A 5,347-nucleotide genomic window follows, 5' to 3' on the forward strand; every position below is an offset into this window, starting at 1 on the left:
AAATATCCTGTTTCTCATCATACTTCCACCCATTAATTTTAGCATCCCTTAATGATTCTTGCTTGATAAGAACCTTTTGAATTTAATTCTTTAACATCTTTTTGCTGTTGACTGATATATTTCTTGTCTTAGATTAATAAGAATCACAAAGGAATTAATGTAAAGGCATCCTAACTGATAAAACATTTTATTTCTTTCTGTAGTCTTTTATATCCATGTTTTTCTAAATGAATTCAAAAATGAAGCACAACACAAAATCCTGTAATAAAAAATGTGGTAGAAAGATGATCCTTTATTTTTCCCTTCCTAGTACATTATATATCCTTCAAAATATGCTAGTCATTATTAGAAAAAGCCAAATATTTATGCTAGCAAAATAAACAGGTAAAGAAGATGCTAGAGAAGTAAAAGTAATGGGCTAGGTTAATTATGAAAAGAATTGGCCACAGTGATTTAGAGGTTTTTCTTAAAATTACTTTCATTAAGGTTTTCTTTTTTGTCAAATATAGAAGCCTTTTTATTCAGAGGAGGCAGTGGTAAATTTAATATTTTTGTATTTAGTCTTCTTAACCCTGAAGTTGTCTTTTTAAAGGCGAGTTGACCCTGAAGTTGACTTTCTTATAATTGATACATATTTTTATGATTGCTTTTTATCTTTTATTCTGTAGTGGATTAACTACTCTTAAAAGTGTATTGTGCATTATTTCTTTTTTATTTGTTTTACTTCTTCATCTTATAAACTGGTAGAAGATGAAGACACAGTTGGGTTAGCTCTTTCTTGTCTGTCTTTTAACAAATACTTGACATTTAAACTGAGTGAAGTAATTTGATTCCTAATAACATTTTGGAAAGTGTGCTTTCCAAAAGGGTGAGTGGAAAGTACGGGGGTCTGGCACAAATAATGCCTCCTTTTTATTATAAAATCTTTTATTGCAAAATCATAAGCATGTGATTCTGTAACATAACAGTATCACACTCAAGCACACCATATGACATTTTAGGTGAAATGTTCAATTTAAAACTATAAATTGTTACACACATATCCTACCAACCACACTCAAGCAAGCCTTCTGCAGGACCCTGTATATTGATAAATCTTGGAATGTGGAGTTCTTAAAACATTTATAGTAGTTTTTTTATTCTCATTACAACTTTCTTTTAGGACACTGCTTTCCATGATTAAGTGTGTATCCTCATAATGCTATGCATTCTTTAAAGTTACAAGTTTTCTTCCCTGTTTTGATGTTCTTAAGGTGTATCCTGTTTGACAATATATATGATTGTGGTTTAGAAATAATCTTCTTTTCTTCCAGAGCCAATACAATACCTTTGCTAACTAGTTCTAAGGAAGTTGGATTTTGCTTGTTTGCTTGCTTTTTGGCATTATCACTCACTTTTTAAAATTGAAGATTTGAAATTGGATGTCCTGGCAAATGTCTGGGTTTCTTACTAATTTTAAATCTGGAAAAAGAATATTAGAAAATCTATAATGGGTGTTGTAATTTAGCTAAAATTTGGATCATCTCAGGATAATACCTTTGAAGTTTCAGCTGATCATACTCAAAAATTAATCCTAGAAGCTGATCCCCAAAAGAGATCCATGAAAGCAATACTTTTGATTGTTTTTATTTTCTTTAGGATTAGAAAGTTGAACTCTTTAGTGTCTACTTTAGATACCAGCCACTTAACAAAATTCTTCTCTTTTTTCTTAATCAGTAGGCTTCATTTATTTGTAAATATTTACTGAATTTACCTACTTCAGTGTGCCAAACACTCTTCTAGGGGTGGGAGATTTAAAAGCTATTTCTGTTAAGGGTGTTTTATCATTTTTTTCTTAATGCTAGCTGGGGCTGTTCTGGACACTTGGAGGGATTTATGAGAAATTCTTTTTCTTTATAAATGTGCCTTAGAACAAGTAAAATGAATGATAAATGATGAATAGGAAAAATATTATATCATGCTTTCATTTTACATAAAATGTCTTATTTTATGAGTAATCTGTAAATCTATAAATTAGCAAGTTCAACTTCAGATCAATTAATTACAGCACAAGTGAATAGAAATCACAGTCTTTATAAATAAGAATGTGTTCCTTCTATTTCATTGCTTAAAAATGGTTAGGTACAGCTTTTCCTCTTCAGTATGAGAAATGTTTAAAACTAGCAGTGTATGCTCCTTTAATAATTTGATATTGAGAATACTGCAAATAGTTTAATTTGTACATTTCAGGAAATTTTTTAAATGGTATTTCCATATTAAATACTTAGATTTATTGATTCTGATTTGAATGTAACTGGAGTTTTTAGTTATGAACATAACTAAAAACTCCAGTAGTTATAACTGTTTATAACTAAACAGTTATATTGTTTTAGTTTCTTTGTGGCATTTCAGCATTGCTGATTTTCTTGGCTTTGGTTTGAAATTTATTCTCTAGTGGAGTCCTGCAGTGGAATACTTACTTCTTTTCCTCTTGAAGCATCACATAGAGGAATGCTGTCTATTAAAATAGAATTAGGTAAGGTCCTACTGTGTCATTTTTATGAGCCTCCATCAAGTCTCACAAAGGCATCTTTGTCTTGTTTGATTAATGATCTCATTTTGACAGTGTCTTTACATTTTCTATATAAATGGTGTAATATCAAATCCACACTGTTGTTACATTATTCACTCCTAAAGCAAGAGAGATACTAGCTCTCCTCAATGATTCAAAATAATTTCTTTTTAGGGAAATATGCATGTTTAATTTTGAGGTATAAATATGTTGATTCTACAAGTTTTTTACTTCAGGCAAAATAAAGAAGGTATATCCTGAAAGTAATCTGACTTGGGTGAAGTTTATAAGTGGATCTACTTCTCTAGCTGACGCACTTGCCCTATAACCTAAAGGACAAGTGTTTGGTGTTTTTTTAAATCTAAGTTTGTTGTATTTTTAATTTATATATTCTGTGGGGTATAATAAAGGTTTGGAACTCCTACTAGGAGAAATTGTAAACTTAGCCCAATATCAATTTGAGCAAGATATGATTTTTGGGGGGTTGTTTTTATTTTTAAAGTGAATTGGGTCTATAAATTTAAAGAAAAATTAGCAGGTGTATTTGTTGTTCAAAGTAGAATGTTTCCTTTTTGCCTGTTATTTTCGTTCACATATATTGCTACTACTGATTAGTATTCAAGAAATGGAGAATTCTATCTTGTTTATAATTTCTTAATATATTTTGAACTATCTTAAAGTTAAGTTTTCCTAAGATCTCATTAATTTGGAAATATTTAATAATTTTCCTCATTTCTATTGAAATATTAAACATGAAAAGAGTGTTTTGTCAAGGAAATTGATTAGAAAAGACTAGAGGATGATTGCTTAATAATTTTAAAAGCACTTTTGTAGCACCTCTGTGCTCTGTATAGATACATGAAAAACATAAATAAGACAGCTCTGGTGTGTTAAGCCTTTTTCATCTGTTCAAGAGCCATCCCTTAGGAACAAGCTATGGAATACTTTGTTAATGTGTTTGGGATTTTTGGATTCTAGAGAAATATCTAAGTAGATTGCATTTCTTGAGATATTATTCAGGTCTTTTTCTAATTTTACCACTTTCCTGTAGTCATTCCTCATTATACCTCCTTAATGTGATTATACAGTAAAATACTGTTTTAAGCTACTGCTCAAAAAATATAGTCTGTAGTTTCTTCAAAACTAAAAGACTTCGGGACTTAAACTCTATTGGAAACTTAAAGTGAAAAAAATAGTTGGCACACAGGCTTACGGAGTATTTTCATAGTTACTTATTTGATACCTCTTGTGAGACAGCAGTTTCGCCCCTTGATATCTTTTAGATTTCTTTTTTCATTTCTTTATTTCTTTAATTTTTGGAAGTGACAGATTTGATGGTTAAATTCATAGGTTTTATTTTCTTAGTCCAAACTATTTTCATTTCTCACTTGTACAGAATTCAGTATATTCCTAAAGCAGAAGTGTTAGCTCATTGTTTCATCATTAGGCTTTAAAAAAACTTAATCCATGTGTTGTTAGGTAATGGAATAACCATTCCTTTTCAGCTGTTGGTATATTTCCAAACTGGCTGGCAGAGCCAGGAGGAAGTTGAAGGCACTAAAATATTAACTTTGGTTGGTTGCTACCTTCTTAGTGCTGAGACTATAACCTTTGTTGGTTGATAGAACAAGAGAGCACAATCCTCGTTCCACTAACAGGTAAGGAACACTTGTGATAACCAGTTGCCGTGAGAGAGAGATTACTTGATAATATTTTTTAAAAATTTATCCCAAAATATAATATGTCCCTGAAATAAAATAATGTGACTATTATGTTCCATACAGCAGGAATATACAGCACCTTTCTATTTAGAATAAGATCTGAAATTTAATAGGGATGTATCATGGTACCACAAAGTATAATTGATCTATTTTCTACTGTTAAAATTTATCCTGCAGTCCCTATAACTTTAAATACATGTCTGCCTGTCTTTATTCTCCTTTCAGCTTTTTCTTGATCAAATGCTGTATGCTTTGAACTTCCTTCTCTTATTTACCTCATTCCTGTAACAATGTAAACTATTTTTCAGTATCTATCATCATCTATAATTTGGGTATATCTTACTGCTTTAATTTCTGCATTGTAGCCATTAATGATTATTTCCTGGTCCTTCTTGATCTCAAACCAAAGGATCATATGTTTTAAAAAGATTTATATTCTGTATTGCCTCTATCCACTATTCTGCCCTCCCACTTTTATATTTGAGTGCTTTAGGAATAAATCTTTTTCAGTGACAGTAGTCATAGCTTGATAAAATTTAGGTTTAGCTTTGTATTGCTGTAATATGGGACTGTAGGCTGATTAATTCTTTAAATTACTAAAGACAAACACCAAGAACAAATCAGCTTCTTAAACAATTCCCAAGATTTATTAGTATTCCTGTTAATGTGCTTGATTATTCTGTTCCTACTTTTCAGTCCATCTTCTTCTCTTTGACAGAGAATTAACTGGGACTCCTTCTTTAACATATCTGAGGTCGAGTGCCTTTCCCTGTCCCTTTAAGATTACTATGATCTTATTTCCAGTTATAATTTATCATTTTCGATTTGATCTTTACCACTTGAAGTTAAGTGGTTTGTCACAGTGTGTGTTATGGCTTAGACAAAGATAGGTCCCTTAATAGTTACTGAGGAATTAATCATTTGTGGGGACAGACTTCTAATTCAAATTAAGAAGGCAATAAACAACGTATGCCCAAAGATAGCTCTTTTTTATCCTGAGGATAAATCATTACAAACTCAAATGACCAGAGAATGTAATTTCTTAATAAGAATTTTCTCTTAAATCTATATTCAG

The 5,347-nt window shown here is 30.8% G+C and overlaps 1 protein-coding gene across 6 annotated transcripts in view; it reads left to right on the plus strand.

The window, feature by feature from the left end:
* TSC22D1 (TSC22 domain family member 1) overlaps positions 1-5,347 on the plus strand; it is a 154,239-nt gene that overhangs the window by 25,223 nt on the left and 123,669 nt on the right. The window lies entirely within an intron of this gene.

Source organism: Desmodus rotundus, chromosome 13 (assembly GCF_022682495.2).
Source record: "Desmodus rotundus isolate HL8 chromosome 13, HLdesRot8A.1, whole genome shotgun sequence".
Taxonomy (NCBI): Eukaryota; Metazoa; Chordata; class Mammalia; order Chiroptera; family Phyllostomidae; genus Desmodus; species Desmodus rotundus.